This window comes from Canis lupus, chromosome 22 (genome assembly GCF_011100685.1).
Source record: "Canis lupus familiaris isolate Mischka breed German Shepherd chromosome 22, alternate assembly UU_Cfam_GSD_1.0, whole genome shotgun sequence".
Lineage (NCBI taxonomy): Eukaryota > Metazoa > Chordata > Mammalia > Carnivora > Canidae > Canis > Canis lupus.
The window spans coordinates 28573690-28593153 of NC_049243.1; the positions used below are offsets into that span (position 1 = coordinate 28573690).

At 38.0% G+C, this 19464-nt stretch overlaps 1 long non-coding RNA gene across 1 annotated transcript; it reads right to left on the bottom strand.

The window, feature by feature from the left end:
- Positions 1-3968: 3968 nt before the first annotated feature.
- On the bottom strand, positions 3969-18116 carry LOC119877406. The gene is made up of 3 exons (XR_005376395.1): positions 18059-18116; positions 10304-10387; positions 3969-3992 (listed from the first exon to the last, which is right to left on the bottom strand). It is a non-coding gene; the product is annotated as an uncharacterized LOC119877406 (long non-coding RNA).
- Between the last annotated feature and the right edge of the window lie 1348 nt (positions 18117-19464).

Sequence of the window (19464 nt, forward strand, 5' to 3'; positions counted from 1 at the left end):
GTTTCTTAATTTGAAATTAGTGTGATTAGTGACAGTTCTTGAAAATAATTCTGTTACAAGAGAAGAGTTTATGTGTTGGAAAATGTGTTCCACCCAACAAACTACAGATACTCATTATGAAACTGAATCTTATTGAATACTCACTGAAGTGTGTGTGTGTGTGTGTGTGTGTTGGGGGAGGTGCATTGCTGGGTATTATCATTCATGTCAGTTACTCAGAGACAAATAAAGGAAAACAGAACCAGTTGGTACCTGAGAAAGTGTGGGCTGCTTACAGATGTGCAAAAAAATTCACGCATAAAATAAATTGTTAATAAATGTAATTATTCCACTGCTTTTCCTTGTAAGTCCTTTCCTTAGGGAACTATGAAAAAGCCAGATGCTGATCTGGGAAATGTCCCAGAAATATTCTTTTGAAAAATATTAACACTCCACTATAAAAGGTCTTGTCTAGAATTATATTGAAACTCAGCTCCTAATGACTATCAATGTTTAGAAATAGTAACATATTGGAGTAAATTGATTGTAGGGTGAGCATTTTACAATGGATTAGGAATAATGTGAGCTTTAGAGTTATCTTTTAATATTATCCCATTTCTAATGGCATAGATAGATCTCTTCTGGTGATTAGTGGTATAAATGCCTTCTGAGACCTCCTTCTCACTAGTTAAACATAACAGAGTACTAATTGCATAGTTCTTGGCATTGAATGGCATTGTGCTACACTGCTTCTACTGGGGCAGCTGGTGTGGTTGGGAGTGAATGTCACCATTGCTGAACCCCTCAGATCCCCTGTGAATTGTCAACACCATCTTCTCTATCTGCTGGGGATTAGTGGAATTTGTAAATTTGATTTAAATTAAAGGGTGGAAAAAAAGAGGATATAATTTCTCCTCTCTTGCTAAATGGAGAAGGATTTTTGTGAGCACACTGCTACAATGGTGAATGTGGGTCAGAGGTAATCCTGAAACAAGCCTGCCATTTTATGGTAACTCAGAACTCAGTGGTTTTTTTTATGGCAATTATAATATCAGGTTTAGTACTCTGACATAGTAAGAACTCATGTATGTTTTTTGTGGATTAGGCTATTTTGAATTTTGAAAGAAGACCACGAGCTTACAAAATGGAATAAAATGGTAACATCAAACATGAGTGCCAGTGGAGCTTTTGGAGTGGAACTTTTAAGCTAACACGACTTAAGACTTTTGGTGACAGTGGATCTATGCACATTGAGACCAGATCTGTAGTGTTCACTATAGAAATTTACAGTGTGTCTTAACTTTACACTAAAGGATAAAAATATAAAGAGTAGGCATGATGATATGTCTATAATATGGGGCATGATGATATGTCTAACTTTTTTTCCCATTATGCAAGAGAAACATTATGGCAAAGACCTTATGAAAACACTGAGAAAATTAGAGTAATGTTCACATAAAGTAAACCACCTGGTCCTTATTAAGAACTATCCACCCAGTAAATTATCTTTGGTTCTCTGTATTATAGTTGGTTAATGAAACAAAAGAGTTAATTAAATACATTTATAAAAGTAGCATTTGGATGATGAAAAAAGTTAAATGTTCACATGTAATGAGTGATCTGAATCTTAAGAACACAGAGGATACTTTCACCATGTGGTGATTTAAACTATATCTGAATCCAGAACCCTGCTTAAAAGTATGCAGTGATAAAAAAAAAAAAAAAAAAAAGTATGCAGTGAGTACTTTTAGTGATGGATGTCAATCCTGCTTAGTTAAGTAGTCTATAACAACAGAAAATAATTGCGTATACTCAAAAGAGGTTCAAGCTTAGAGGGAGAGATTTTTAAACTACTGTACAACTACTCATACTTAGCAAGTAGGAAGGGGTTTAACATCAGGTGAATAAGCACTAGACGCTTCAGTGACCTCATGCAAATTGCTTGGTGGATAAACTGGAGCTAAGGGAGGGGATACAGAAATTATGCTTCCTCTGAATTATCAGCCCAAATTGCAAAATATTTGTATACTGTAGAGATGTTGGGCTAAGATTCCCAGAGTCTGCCCTTTCTGTGTTTCTATAGAACTTGCCATTGTAGACTTTGCCACAGAGAAATATTCTCAACCTGCTCACAGATCTTTATTCCCTAATGAACCAGCACATGGTTCAAAGAAGGGTTTTTCTTGAATTTAATTGTATTCTCTACACTGGGCTCAGTGATTGATGTTTACAACATACACAATAGATGGCAGAAGGCCCAAATCCCTTCAAGCACTAAGATCTGTAATTCTAATGGAGAACTGATTTTGAACAATTCTGAAATACTTCAATTAATTATATGATTTGCAAAATTCTAATTTGAGATCAATCTTTCTGAGAAAATTCATAGGTCTCTAATGTGGATGAACCGAAGTATCTTTACTATCTGAAGTAGGAAGTACATTTAAATGCTGGTCCACAGATCGCACAGGTGGTGGAAGATTAAGATTATCACGTCATTAGGAGGGCCTGAGTGGGAAGAGCCACTTCCAGGAGCCTGGCAGAGTGCATGATAACATCAACTGTTAGTTTATCTTAGGCAGATTATGTTTGAGATTTTGGCGTTACATCTAGGAAACAATTGAGAGCAGTCGGATTTATGGTACTTGATATTGGAGGGAAGGGGAGATACATTTAGCAATGTAAATAGAAGATCTATCCATGCATGTGTGTTACATAAGGGCAGAAGAGACTAGAATCACTCCCAAAAAAGAATGTTTAAAAAAGTGAAAAGAAGGAAAAAACTATAAAATAAGGCAAAATTTCCCTTGCTGTTGAGAAATACTATGCGTATGAAATGGAGGGAAGGGAGATGGAGAATGAGGTGCACACCACAGAGGTGGAAAGGTGTTTGCTACTGAGGGATGATGATGATGGTGGTGGTGGTGGTGAAGGAGACACTTGACTGTAGAAGAGACATTGTTTGACAAAAACTGTTCTGGCATGCCACTCCCATGAACTCACTGCATCTCAGAGCAAATACAAGCAAACAGTGCTATTGCTCATATTTTACAGATGAGGGAACTGTGGCTTGCTCAGAGTAACACCAATCAATAGTGGAGGATGCAGGATACAAATTCCAGCAGCCTGACTAGAACCTAGAGAAAGAGAACTTGGGATAGAACTGCAGGGAAATTGGCTCTTTCCAGGATACAAGAGGTCACCAAATGCTCACATCAGGGCTTGTCCTGGTATATCTTCTTTACATTCCTTCCAGCAGTCTCATCAGACATAGTGGGCTGGCCCAAGGGGAGACAAGAGAACAAGAGTAGTAACTTCTCTCAGCACACACTGAGTGGGGTACATGGTGACTTAGGGAATCAGTCTCCCACCCAGAAACGATGGGGTGTTCTGTCCTGGGCCCAGCATGTTATTTATTCAGAACTTGGAAACGACTATAATTTTCTACCCAGAATTACTAAGTTTACTAAAAAACTGACCATTTGTTTTCCTTCCCTAAACTGAACACTGAAAATATATTTAAAAACTGTTTCATTAGCAAAAGAAAAATGAGAAGAAGAGAAAAAGGAGAGCTAGATCCCCTTTTGCCTCTCTCCCTACCTTTGGCTAATAAGAGAACAGACTACATACATGCTAAATGTATTGCTACACTGAATCTTCCAGGCAAATGAGTAGGTGAGCACCAAAATGGACCTATGTACAAGAGCCACATGCTAATGCTGAGTGTAACCCAATGAAACCCTCATGGGAAAGCTATAAAGGACAAAGGCTGATCACTACTTGTGAAATTGAAGCTCACTATGTAGATTGTCTACTCTGAGGGGTAAAGTGCTACATTTAAATTACCTTTATATTCATGACAGGGATCCCTGAGTGGCGCAGCGATTTGGCGCCTGCCTTTGGCCCAGGGCGCGATCCTGGAGACCCGGGATCGAATCCCACGTCGGGTTCCCGGTGCATGGAGCCTGCTTCTGCCTCTGCCTGTGTCTCTGCCTCTCTCTCTCTGTGTGTGACTATCATAAATAAATAAAAATTAAAAAAATAAAAAAATAATAAATTACCTTTATATTCATGACATCTACTAGCCTACCATAATTCTTTAAAAAAAAAGAAAGGAAACTGTCCCCCAAAACCCCAAAGCTTGCAAAAGAAGCTTGTTTTCCAGCGGGATCCTCTGTAATGCCAAAATTCTTCAGAGTACCCTCAATGCAGCTGAGGAGAGAGATCGAAGGATGCCCTGCAGGCCTTGCTTAGCCTCTGGCTTCAAACCCAGAAGCTCCACTTTTCTATCTTACCAGTTTAACTTAAATGACTAAAAATAATGATTATTGTCTTAGTTTGGGCTGTTAGAGTACTATAAACTGGTGGCTCATAAAGAACAGAGATTTATTTCTCACAGTTCAGAAAGCTGGAAGTCTGAGATCAGGGTCCCACCATGTTTGTTCTGATGAAAGTCCTTTTCTGAGATACCCACTGCCGAAGTCTCATTGTTCATGTATGGAGGAAGGGGCCAGGGAGCTCTGTGGGGTCCTTTAATAAGGGTACTTAACCCATTCATTAAGAGTCTACCCTTATGACCTAATTACCTCCCAAAGGCCCCACCTCCTAATACCATCACATTGAGGGTTAGGATTTTAATATTTGAATTTGGGAGAAATATAAACATCCAGTCCATTGCAATCATGATGATGATAATGGCAATGATGATGATGATAATTAAAATCCAGTGCCTTCAAGCATCATATACATCATATATCTTTGAAGACGCTTTTATCATCTATTTTCATTACCTTGTAGAAGTAGTTGACAGAAATATTTACTAATCAGTGCTGTTCAATCAGATCATCTGAAGGTTGATGACAAATATCAGCTTAGACCACTTAGATTTGATTCAGATCTTTAGAAATAACTGAAGGTAATATTTTTACCTGGGACTTTCAAAAGACAACTGAAGGAATTATGGAGAAAAAATAAAATATTTCATAGTATGAACTTCAAAATTTACTTGCAGTTATTTTTTTTATTTAAATTTGATTTAATTAACATATACCGTGTTATTAGTTTCAGAGGTAGAATTTAGTGATTCCTCAGTTGCATATAACACCCAGTGCTCATTACATCAAGTGCCCTCCTTAATGCCCATCACCCAATTACCCCATCCCCCTACCCACTTCCCCTTCAGCAACCCTGTTTGTTTCCTGTAGTTAAGATTCTCTTATAGTTTGCCTCCCTCTCTGCTTTTTTTTTTTAAGATTTTATTTATTTATTCATGAGAGACACATACAGAGAGAGAGAGAGAGAGAGAGAGAGGCAGAGACACAGGCAGAGGGAGAAGCAGGCTCCATGCAGGGAGCCTGACATGGGACTGGATCCAGAGTCTCCAGGATCACGCCCTGGACTGAAGATGGCGCTAAACCACTGAGCCACCAGGGCTGCCACCCTCTCTGTTTTCATCTTATTTTATTTTTCCTTCCTTTCCCCTTTGTTCATCTGTTTGTTTTTTAAATTCCACATATGAGTGAAATCATGGTATTTGTCTTTCTCTGAATGACTTATTTTGCTTAGCATAATACATTCTAGTTCCATCCACATTGTTGCAAATGGCAAGATTTCAGTTATTTTTTTTAAAGATTTTATTTACTTATTTATTAACAACACATGCACACACACACAGAGGCAGAGACATAGGCAGAGGGAGAAGCAGGCTCCTCACAAAGAGCCCATTACGGGACTTGATCCAGGACCCTGGGATCATGCCCTGAGCCAAAGGCAGATGCTCAACTGCTGAGCCACTCAGGTGTCCCAAGATTTCAGTTATTTTAAGTGTATTAGAATAAAAACAAGAAAAAAAAAAAAAACTATAACAAAAGGAAGGGCATGGTATAAGGCACCTGCCTTTAAAGATACCCAAATCCTATTTCTTGTTCAACTATTTAACAGATGAACCATGGGTCAGTTTAATAACCTCCATTTCTTTCTCTTTAAAAATGTTGATAAAGGGTGCCTGAGTGGCTCAGTCAGTTACATGTCTGACTCTCAGGTTCTGCCGAGGTCATGATCTCTGAGTTGTGGGACTGAGCTCCCCATTAGGCTCCAAGTTCAGTGCAGTCTACTTACTTGTCCCTTTCCCTGTGCTCTCTCTTTCTAAAATAAATAAATAAAATCGTTAAAAAAATAAAATGGTGACAATATTTATTTTCTGAAGTTGTGGGGATTAAATGAGGTATGCAGTTATCTCACATGATAGGCCTTCTCATTAGCTGTCATCACTTCCCACCTGTGGGCAGAGGTAGATAGGGTCATGTTCCTGTTCTGTTATGGCTTCTTTGTTGTGGTTCAGTGTCTATGATCTGCATCGGTCACTTCAACATGCTGGCTGCTACCTAAGTTGTACCAGTTCATGGCAATAATGTTAATATGCCAACATCAGGAAGCTTTCCTACTGGACAAATTTTGTCTGCAATTGGGCAACATGCTGGTTTCAAAATTCAGTTTTTCTACCTTGCTCTTTTTGTCCCTAGTTCCCATTACACATATCCCAGTTTTCCTTCATACGCATGAGTATTTTATGCAACTCTTTCCAAGACTAATGGACGTCATGCTCTCACCACTTTTGTTCAACATATTACTGGAAGTCCTAGCCACAGCAATCAGACAACGAAAAGAAATTTAAAAACTCCAAGTTGCTAAGGAAGAAATAAAACTTTCACTATTTGCAGATGACATCATGCTATATACAAAAAACACTAAAGACTCCACCAAAACTACAAGAACTAATAAATGAATTCAGTAATGTTGCACAATACAAAATTATTATACAGAAATCTGTTGCATTTCTATACATTAAGTGAAGTAACGGAGAGAGAAATTAAGAAAACCATCCCACTTACAATTGCATCAAAACTAATAAAATATCTAGAAATAGACTTAACCAAGGAGGTGAAAGACCTACACTCTGAAAACTGTAAAACACTGATGAAAGCAATTGAAGACAACACAAATAAATGGAAATATCTTCCATGTTCATGGACTGGAAGAACAAACATTGTTAAAATGTCCATCCTACCCAAAGCAATCTATAGATGTAATATACTTTTATCAAAACACCAACAGCATTTTTCACAAAGCTAGAAAAAATAATCCTAAAATATGTATGAAACCACAAAAGACCCCGTATAGCCAAAGCAATCTTGAAAAAGAAGAACAAAACTGGAGGTATCACAATTCCAGATTTTAAGATATACTACAAAGCTGTAGTAATCAAAACAGTATGGTATTATCAGAAAAACAGACACAGATCAATAGAACAGAATAGAGAGCCCAGAAATTAACCACAATAATATGGTCAATTAATCTTTGCCAAAGGAGGTAAGATTATGCACAGGGAAAAAGACAGTCTGTTCAACAAATGGTGCTGAGAAAACGGGACAGTTACATGTGAAAGAATGAAACTGGACCACTTTCTTTCACGACATGCAAAAATGAACTAAAAAATTGAATAAAGACCTAAATGTGAGGCATGAAACCATAAAAATCTTAGAAGAGAGCACAGGCAGTAATTTCTTTGACATTTACTATAGGAACATTTTTCTAGATATGTCCCCCGAGGCAAGAGAAACAAAAGCAAAATTAAACTATTGGGACTACATCAAAATAAAAGGTTTCTGAGGAGCAAAGGAAATAACAAAATTAAAAGACAACCTAATGAATAGGATAAGATATTTGCAAATGAAATATCCAATATAGGATTAGTATCCAAAATATATAAAGAACTTATACAACTTAACACCAAAAGAATAATCCAAATTTAAAAATGGGCAGAAGACATGAATAGACATTTCTCCAAAGAAGATATACAGATGGGGATCCCTGGGTGGCGCAGCGGTTTGGCGCCTGCCTTTGGCCCAGGGCGCGATCCTGGAGACCCAGGATCGAATCCCAAGTCGGGCTCCCGGTGCATGGAGCCTGCTTCTCCCTCTGTCTGTGTCTCTGCCTCTCTCTCTCTCTCTGTGTGACTATCATAAATAAAAAAAAAAAAATTAAAAAAAAAAAAAAGAAGAAGATATACAGATGGCCAACAGATACATGAAAAGACGCTGAACATCACTCATTATCAGGGAAATGGAAATCAAAACCATAATGAGATATCACCTCACACCTGTCAGAATAGGTAAGATCAAAAACACAAGAAAGAAGAAGTGATGGCGAGGATGTGGAAAACAGGAACCCTGGTACACCGTTGGTTGTAATGCAAACCAGTACAGCTACTGGGGAAAACAGTATACATGTTCCCCCCCAAATTAAAAATAGAACTATCATATGTTCTATTAATTCCATTACTGGGTATTACCTTACCCAAAGAATACAAAAATATTAATTCAAAAGATACAAGAACCCCTAAATTTAGTGCAGTGTTATTTATAATAGCTAAATTATGGAAGTGGCCCAAGTATACTTTGATAGATAAGCAGATAAACAGAGGTGGCATATATATCTGTGTGTATATACTTGGGCAGTATATATATATATATATATATATATATATATATATATATATATATATATTACTTACCTATAAAAAAGAATGAAATTTTTCCATTTGCAACAACCTGGATAGGTCCAGAGGGTATAATGCTAAGTTAAATAAGCCAGTCAGAGAAAAACAAATACCATATGATTTCACTAATGTGTGGAATTTAAGAAACAAAACAAAGAAAAAAAAAAGAAACAACAAAAAACCAGACTCTAACTATAGAGAACAAACTGATAGATATCAGAGGGAAGGTGGCTGGGTAGATGGGTGAAATAGGTAAAGAGGATTAGAAATATACTTACCATGATGAGCACTGAGTAATGCATAGAATTGTTGAATCACTATATTGTATACCTGAAACTAATATAATGCCGTACGTTAACTATACTGGAATTAAAATTAAAAGAAAGAAAAAATTGCTTAGGCATTACTAACTTTCATACTAGAAGCCAAATTAGGGGGGATCCCTGGGTGGCTCAGCGGTTTGGTGCCTGCCTTTGGCCCAGGGTGCGATCCTGGAGGCCCGAGATTGAGTTCTGCGTAAGGCTCCCTGCATGGAGCCTGCTTCTCCCTCTGCCTGTGTCTGTGTCTCTGCCTCTCTCCCTCTCTCTCTCTCTCTCTCTCTAGGTCTATCATGAATAAATAAATAAAATCTTAAAAAAAAAAAAGAAGGCAAATTAAGTCATATCCTACTAAGGTTATACTGCTATATGGAAAAGACTTTCTCTACAGAAATACAATAAAATAATCTCAATGAGGCTGAAATATATATTTATTGAGCACCCTCATACTCATAGTGTCTGCCACTAATAGACACTTTCAGATACATTTAATCTAATTTATTAATCTCATCATTTAATCTAATCTATTCTTATAAAAATTCTGTGGCAAAAGGTATTTAGAGGCTCCTAACTACAGATAGGGGAATGATAGCTCCACTATTTTTTAACTCTTTTAGGACCATTGAACCATTGAATAATGTCTGATTTTTTTGGCTGAGGTAAATGAAAATAGTCTTTGACAGTCAATACGTAGAAAACATATCATGGAGCGAGGACACAAATAATTATGAAATGATAATATGCATATTTTGTATCCCTGTATTGAGGGATATTTCATGCCTGTAACAAACATTCCTCTTGTGCAAAGAGCTTACTTTAAGGTCATGTGTGTGTAAGGGACTCACCAATCTTTACAACCATTTCAGACTGTGTACATTGTCTTCCACATATGTTGAAGACACAGCTTTAGCTGGGCGGGGGTATTCTAACTCAGAAAGGACTGTGGCTTATTTTTATGAAAGACAGTAAAGTTGTTACCAGTTTTTTGCTCTTTTGAAATTTTCTTTCATATGCCCAATGGAGAAATATATTTAGAAATCAAGAGGAAAGCCTGGTAATTCATTCCATATTCACATAATTTGGTCAAATTGTCTCCTCAAAAATCAGCAACAAAAATGTTTTAATATCAGGTCTCTGCAATTTTTCACCTTTAAAGTCATTAGCGTGGTTCAAAGATTCCCAAGGTAAAGCTATCCAGGCAAAAAACACATTTTTTTTTTTCATTTGTTTTTCCTTGACTTTCCCTCCAAGTCCTTCCTACAGAATTCAAGCTCTCAATGAACAATTCTCCTTGTCAAAAACAGGCAGTCCTCCTCCCCACTTGCCTATCTTCATTTGGGGACCTCCAACAGCCTTATTGTTAAAGGCTATGTAATTTGGTCCTACTGGGCATTCTCTGCATGAGATTTAAGAGAAGCAGAAAGATCTAGCCTGTCATGAATCACCTTACCCTAAAATCCAGCCCAGAAGCCAGATTCCCTTGCTCCAGGCAAAGTGGCCTTCCTCCATCAGTACAGTTCAGAGGGAGAAGCTCCTGAGAGTAAGGGAGACATAAAGATGGCAAATAAATCCTAGAAGCATAATTATTGAAAGGTTAAATGAAATTCTCTCTTCTTTTCATCCTTAATCCTATAAGAAGTTGCATTTGGACCTGAACAAGTGTTTCTACTCTTCCAAAACACAGCATGCTAAAGGAGCCTTTGTTTCATCCATGTCAACCTGTGCTTGGTGAGAAGGTTGCTTGTGTGACCACTCAAGCTCTATTTAAAAGAATCTTGAATAGCCAGAAACTCGGAAGTTCCTAGAGTAATTGGGGCTGCAAGAAACAGGATGATGAAAAAAAAAATTGCCTTCAAAGTTCTCAGCTGCTTCTCGCAGAAGATGAATGTAGTTTTAAACTTGCCTCTTTCTTATTTCTTAGCTAGAATGGGCCAGCAAGGGACCTGGAGGTACTCTGGGGGACAAGAAGGCATCTGCTTACCCCCCACTTCTTGGGGGATTTAGCTTAAGATTCAGAAAGCATTTGTTTCTCTCACTTCAAATACTGTCTTTTTTTTTTTTTTTTTTAACTTTTAAAACAGTGATCTTGATTTGGCTTGTTTAAGAAGGTTCTTTTTCCATTTACTTTGCTACCTAAGAGATTGGAAGAGGCAGCTGTTTTGATGAAAATTAGAAGAAAACCTTTTCCCCAAATAGAAGAAGCCAAGAGGAAAAAATAGGACTTCTTGACATTCCATGCTGTAATTGTTACATGGTATAACCGGAAGAGGAAATGGCCCTATAAATACTTGTAGCTTATTCAAGCCCAGAATACATCACAAACCTGTACAAAAGAGGTAATAACATATTAGGAAACAGGCAACCAGTAAAATTTGCTCTGTTTATTGGGGTTTAAAGAAAGCAGGATTAGAAACAGGAGGGGATAGGAGTTTAGGCCTGAAGCAATAGTGTTTATATCAGTGACAAAAATCAAACTTTACCTTTGCACTGGGATTTGCACCTCACTAAATCCATATAAACCTTCTCTCAGGGGCCCCAGCCCAATGTGTATTTCACATCCACAACTAGACTGATGGATGGCAGGCAAACAGGCAATATTTTGTGAATTTACTGTCTCTCACCAGGATGCTGGAAAGACTTGTTTTTTGGCTTCTTTTTCAAGAGAAGGATGATAATTCTTGGGGACCTGGAATGGAGACTTCAGGGCAGCCTGATAAACATTCTTCATTTCCTGATCTGGATCCAGAATATCTTCAGGTACGTTTAACTGTATACCTGGCACCTACTACATGCCTTATACATCTCACATCATTGAATCCTCTCCACAATCCTGAGGAATAGTTACAAATTTCTACAGATTTACAGATGAGAGAATTTACGGGCAGAGAAATTAATTTAGCCTACCCAGGGGCATTCAACTAGAATGCAAAGGACGGAAAGCAATCCCGAGTTGGCTTGATGCATGCTCTTCTTCCCACACTCTGAGTTTAAAGTCATCCACAAGATAGGATTTGAGGGTCTCCAAGAGGTTTTTCTCAGGAATACCTGCATCATGCTTGATTTTCAGTAGTGTACTCTGGTTTTACCTCCCTCTCAGCATTGCGATGAGCCCTGCTGTTTTCCCTTCCAGCTGGTGGTGATCTGGGCACGCTGTGCGTGACCAACTCCAGGGGGCACCGTCTGCACAGCCTGTAGCAGCCTTGTTGGTCACACTAAATCCTTCCTATGCTTCTCTTTTAAATGGCTCCAATTTGTCGCTGTTGTGATTTTCTCTTTCCTGTGTCAAATCTGAAGCTACTTTGGCACGTGACCTTGGCCTGCTTTTCAGCGTTATCAGTTTCTATTACTGTAGTTCAACTCCTGGAGGGGAGCTGTAACATAGATCAGTAGTTCTTGATACAAGAGGGTAAATGTGCCTATAGGACAATGTGGTGGGGGAAGGAAGCTGTTTTTCGCAATGATTTCTTTTCCTTTTTTTCTTTTCTTTCTTTCTTCCCTTCTTTTCTTTTTTTCTTTTTTCCTTCTTTTCTTTCTTCGAGACTCTTTTCATAGTTCTTCCACTCCCCAGTGACACTGGAAACTTTTTGCCTACCCCTCTGCCCACCCACAGGCTTGTTTTGAGAATTAAACAAGATAACAGATGCGTAAAGATTCTGAATCAAAAAACCACTCAAAACTATCTTAAACATAGCCATTATATGCATCTTTCAGAAGCACAGTTCTGATCATGTCCATCTCTCTGCTTACGGACCTTTGAAGATTACCTATTACCTGCTAATACGTTTAATGCCCGAGCCTCAATTGGTAGCCTGCATCCTCCGGTCCCCTGATTTCTGATTGCTTCCTTTTATTCATCCACTGTTCCAGTCACTTATTCATCTGCTTATCCAGTCCAGGATAAGAGCATTCCTTTTCTTATCCTGAGTTTTTCTACTCCTGTGTTTTTGTTTATGCTGTTCTCTGACTTGAGAACAATACCATCCAAGAGCACTTTCTGCAATAACAAAAATGATATGTACTACCCAACATGGTAGCCACTAGCCCCCTGTGGCTGTTGAGTACTTATGTATATTGGCTAGGGTTACTGAAGAATTCATTTTTAAAAAAATTTAATTAATTTAAACCTAAATTTAAGTAGCTATATGTGACAAGTGGTTGTCATGCTGGACAGCTGGACCTAAATGTTCTCTATCGTTTCTCACCCAAATAATATTTGTTTATCAATATCTAGCTCATAAGCTGCTTCATCCTCAAAGCCTCCATTTGTACCCTTACCTGTCATCTTCCTTTTCTCCTTCAATCTAACTCCACCGAGGCCTGAGCTTGTCATTTGAATTCTGGATTTTTCTCTTATCTCATCTTCCCTACTATGTGGATAGGCTCCTCCTAGTAGGACCCAGTCTTGTTCAGCGTTGTTCCTAGAACACTGACTGCTATAGCCGACAAACATTTGCTGAGAGGCTGACACTGCCCACCTGGAATGAGAGTCACTCAGTCACTGCAGCGACCAGCCAGGTGGGAGGCCCACCCATCTTCGCTGAGTGCCACGCTGCCTATCAGGCCTATCAGGCTCTGTGCTCAGCACAGGATCCATGTGAAGTCTCAGAGTTTGAATAATTAACCAAAGAATCGCTGAGACCACCTGATCCTTGGCCTATGAACGCATTCTTTTGTTTTTCTAATCCTATTTTTCAGTACTTAACAACAACAACAAAAAAAACCCCTCTGCTCACTGATCTCATTGTGACCAACATTCTGGAGTCCCAGCTCCCTGTTTGCTAGGCACAGGGCATGGTGTTGGCAGAGCTCCCAGAATTCAAGGGAGAGGGACCAGGGAGACAACTCCAGACATCACATGCAAAACAAAGGTGGCACATCCGCCTTGTCCCTGTGCCTCCTCAGACACAGAAAGCCCTCCCAGCCCTTTCCAGCAAGTCGGCCTCCCCAGGAGCTTCAGGGTGGAGCCCCCCAGGAGCCCGCAAAGGAGGGGAAGACGATGAACAGTCTGACGTGTAAATGTCCTGTCTTCCTGGCAGCAACGTCTGAAAGCATAGACCTTCCTCAGATGGGGCGCATTTGGCAAACGTTCAGGCGCGCGGCATTTCAATTGCTGAAATTTCTTTTTGGAACTCTGCAACTCTGTTCCCCAGGGCAGGGGAAATGGGGGGCGGGGGGATGAACAATTAGATGCTGGCACAACCCCGAGCGGCTCACCGACGCCTGGCCGCGCGCCCCTGTGGACTGTCAGAGCCTGCGGCGAGGTGCTCCCGTCACCGTCGTCCCTGGGCGGGGGCCCGGGGGCGCGCAAGGGGGAGGCGCGGAGCCGGGCAGCAGCGGGGCGGCCAGCGCAGGGGAGGGCCGGGCAGCAGTGAAGTCAGAGGCACAGCAGCGACTGCAGCTGAATCAATTTGGAGATAAAAATAGTGCCTGCCGCCCCTGCTTCTGCAGTGATTTCATAAAGGTCTCAGCTGCGTTGGAGAGAAAGCCAGCATGTGTGTCCCTACCTCCTCTCCAAAGTGGCGAGAGGCGCAAAATAGCAACCACAACCCCAAAGCTGTTTGCCTTCATCTTCCCCCCATTTCTCTGTTTCCCCGTCTCCCATTCTCTCCCTGAGCCCCCAGAAGTGCCTCTTGGCTCACCTGTTCTCCTTATTAGATAATTAAAGCCAGGCACAAAGAGATGAGATCTTCAGAGGCTGAAAAAGAGATAGGGCTCCCAGACATTCATCATGAATCCAGATGGCACTACCCACCCCACCCCCCACCCCTTTCCGGGACTTTCACTCTTCCCTCCCCCCAGACATCAATTGAGATGACTGACCACTCTAAAGAATGAAGCTCTTTATCAGACAGGAGGTTAAAATCCTTTTTTAAAAATGGGTACCACGAAGTCAAACCGGCCTAATATTTCCATAGGTGAACTTTCCTTCCTGAGCATTCAGAGAAAACAAAACCTGGGATTGCCAATTAGTGTGACTGTCCCAGGAGATGCAGATTTAGGGATCAGTTTCTGTGACTGATGTGAGAAACCTCTCTGGAATTAGATCTGAAAGGAACGTGGAGTGAATAGAGCTTCGGCACTTTGCAGAGTGATTATCCCTGCAGTGCGGGGAGGTAACCTTTCTGCTGCTACATTCTGACATTTTCATCGAGGCAAATGCATCATTGGTAATTGCACCTGAGTGTCAAAGCCACTTGATGTGTGTGTTCCAACTAAGGTATGAATGAGGACTTTAGCATTAAGGGATGGGAGGCAAAGAAGAAGTGCAGACAAATTATAGGAGAGGAGATAATGGAATTGGCCATGAAAAGTAACGGCTTGGATTGATGTTTCTTCCTTCACACTCCTGCAAAACGAGTGTGTTCGGATTAAATAACACATTGCTTCTGAAAGTGCCTAAACTAGTGTCTTGCTCTTAAAGACATTACTTAATAACTACCATCTTATATGCTTTCAAATTGAATATGCTTATATGTCCCTCAAGAGGAAATGTAAAACTAGTAATATTTTAATGAAGCCAAGAAAATCAATGGTGTCACGTATAGGCAAAATGTTCAAAGGAGAATCCTCACATCCTCCTATTTTCCTCTGATTCTTTTATGTCAGGCGAACTTGAGCCATAGTCATTTAACTCAGTAGGTATTAAATACCTGATCTAGAGTCATAATAAAGACACAGGACCCAAACTGTGAAGCCAAAAGTGAATATCAGGTTGTTGATCTTACACATAACTCAGAAATAATTTCATTCTGTTAGAAGGAAAAAATAGCTCCTGTCAGAGAGAGGAATATAATATTGCCAAACTCTTCAATTTGGCAAATACAGCAAACTATTAGTCAACCACACGGGGAATCTGGCTTTCTCATAGGGACCTATTGTTTATAGAAATATCACAGCTGAAAAATAAGCAAACATTCTCCCTGAACTACTGTGATATAATTCACATGGGTGTTTAAGGATTTTTACAACCATTGAGGGAAAATCTATGGAAAATTTAAAATAATTACAAAGATCCCTTTTGGTGCTTCTGAAAATTTTGATGCCCTGTGAATATCCTGATGACTGTTTTCCCACTGACAAACAAAGACATCTGAAGCAAAGCCAGTTTGTGCTGTGTCGGGTCCCTAATACAAATTAGTGAAAATAGAACAAGCTTAGATTGAATGAAATGTACTTGATAAAAATAAATCAAGATTTGAAATATAATTGCACCTTGCTTATTTTCTTATAAATACATATTTTAAAATCTGAAATACTGAGTTTTATGACTATTCAAAACACAGCTGACAGTTTTACAGACCATTTTAGGAGTACTCTGGGACCTCCTGCTTCTGGTTGCATTAGGACACAGCCAAAGCTACTTGACTTGCAATGTGTTTGTTTGTTGCTAAGTACAGTTAGTGGAGGCTAGAACATGCCAAAAGATTCAATATGAGCAGTGAAGTTGTGTTAGTCTCTGTTATGGATCTGTTCTCTAAACTTGCAAAAGAAAAGATGTAAGCATATTCTTTTCAGTCCCCATCATTAACCAGGGCCTTCACTATAAGGCTTATATAGTGATACAAACGCCAGGTTTACCTGACAAAGGTTAGAAGCGAAAAGAACCAGGGAAAACAGTTAAGAACAGAAATACTCCAGATATCTTGTTCTGGCACTATGGCAAGATGGGGTAAAGTAGACCGTTCTAACACACAGATAGGCTACAAAGTATATCCTCATTTCTCTCTCTTTCTCTGACACATTATCTATCTATCTATCTATCTATCTATCTATCTATCTATCTATCTATCCAATCTCAAAAGAAATGAAAGAAATCTTCAGATGCCAGAAGCAAGGAGGAAACCCAAAGCTAAAGAGGTAAGTCCTACATTGCAGTAGCTTTGGGGATATCAGATCCAAACAGATTTTATTCTCCAAGTAGGGTCAAAGGCATAGCAATAGACATGGGCAAAGAAAGAGGATGGAAATCATGTTACTGCATAAGACCAAGACTTTGGCAATGGTTGCCTTTTCCATGAAAGGGGATTAGAGAGACTGTCCCCTCTGGACCAAGGAAAGTACCTGGAGTGAGACGTTGAAATAACAAGGCTCGATAGAATCATCAAAGCTTTTATATTACCTCCAAGCCATTTGATGTAGTACCTTTGATTTATGAAATTAACAAACAAAAAATACTGATTGATAATACCCCTACTGTAGTACAAAACAAAACATAACTCCATAGGAATGCTATGCTATATAAGGATTTTTCTATGGACCTTCTTTGGAAAATACATCTGCAGGAGATAAGAATCTACCTGTCAATGAGTTGGAAGATACAGAAATCACAAGAAGGAAAAAAATAGGATAAATATCATAAATCATGGACAGATTACCATAAAAAATACACAGAATTTTAAAAATAACTTCAAGAAATGGAAGTCATTGAAATGACAGCAAGGAATGTGTTCACATGTTTCACACAGCTAAACTGAAAAACAGACTTGAAAAACTAAATAGAATTTAGTATACAGATAAAGAAATAGAACATTTAAGATGTCAAAAGTCATGGGAGACAGAATAACTAAAATTGGAGTTCTAAAAGGAAAGAAGAGAGAAAATGTGGTAAAGACAATATTCTGTGATGTAATGGTAAGAAGTTTTCCAGAATTAATGAGACATGAATTATCATATTGATGAAGCTCTCTTAATTTATCTGAAAGATAAATTAAAACAAATCCATACCTAGACTTCTATTAGTAAAACTTCCAAACAATAAAAAAAGACAAATAAAACAAATCTTATGAGCAGTTCCTACACTCCCCTCTCCCCATCCAGAAGTATACATTACAAAACATGGGTAGGGCAATGTAAGAAAGGAAAATTGTGGACCAATATCATTTATAATCATAGATACAAAAATAATAAAATATTAGCACACTAAATATAACTGAAATATTTACCCAGTGAATGAAAGAATAGTTTAATGTCTATCTATTAATATAATTCATCACAGAGATAATATTAACTGAGTAAAAAAGAAATAGAAAATTAAATAGTTGTAGAAAAAGTACATGTAAAATTCCATCCCAATTCATGATATAAATTCCAAGTACCTTCCTTAACCTTCCAAGTACCTTCCAATACATTCATTACAAGGAACATTATATTTAATGATGAAAGGTTAAAAGCACTTCATTTAAAGTAAGGGCTGTGACAAGGATACCTGTTTTTTCTTCTATTCTCCTATTTTCTCCGTTCAACATTTTATTGGAGATTATAAACTGTGCAATAAGACAAAAAATAAAGGAATAAAAAAAGAAAAAAGGAGTATTATAAGAATTGTAAAGAATAAAAAAAATAATTTGTTACACATAAGATTATCCATAAAGTCAATATAAGAAAATATTTGAATCCATGCTAATAATAGTGTTCAGAAAGTTTGTTGAAGTAAATCTCAAAATGGAAATTTAGTACATAGCATTCTATTAAAGAATTTAATGATCTCATCCTTAATAACAACAAAAACATCTAAGGTACTCAGGAATAAATGTAACAAAACACATGCAAAAATTTTATGAAAAATGTTCTCAAACTTGAGAGGTAAATGTATATATCCACACATACACATACACATACACACTCAGTCAATATTATAGAGAAGTCATTTCCACTGATTTAATCTACAGATTTCATTTACTTCCAATAAAAATTCCAACAAGATTTTATTTTTTGAAAATTTGGTCAATTTATTGTAATATTCACATAGAAAAATAAATGGCCAAAAATTGTCAAAAACAATTTAAGGAAAAATAAAATGGAAGAGCTCCTGCTCTCCTGTAGAGATGAAAAATCTTTGCCACTAGAATGATTTATACTCATTGATATTGGCACAGTGTCAGATAAATATAAAAGTAGAATGAAATATGAGCATAGAAACAGACTAATGCACATAAGAAACTTATTAAATGACAAATGTGTCATTACAATTCAATGAGGAATGAATAGGCTATTAACTGGAATATGTTGGGACAATTGGCTATCCATATGGATGATAATAACATTGTATCAACATACTATAAACAAAAATAAACTCCAGATGCATAAGATACATAAAAGGAAAAAAATTTTTTAATTAAAAAAATTGGAGGATGATTTAATGATACAGAAGTATGAAAGATTTCCTAAGCAAGCCAAAAACCAGGAAAACATAAATATTGATTAATTAGACTTCATTCAAAACATTCTGCACTAAAAAGATAGCAAAGTTATTTTTTAAGCCACAGACAGAAAATATATTTGCAACACCCATAAATGACACAGTATTAGTTTTTAGAGCATACACATAAGTTCTACAAATCAGTTAGAGAAGGATAAACAATCCAATGAGATACAGACAATAAAAATGAAAAGATAATTCCCTGGGGAAAAAATTTAAATAGACAACATATATGCGAAAAGATGCTCTACTTCTCATCAGGGAATTCAAATTAATATAATCATGGGTTTTTATTTCACATGCATCCAGTTGGCAAAAATGAAGAAATCTGTTAATATCAAATATTGGTAAGGATGAAATAGGAATTCTCCAGTATTATACGTAAATGGAAAACCATTGTATGGTCAGGCTCA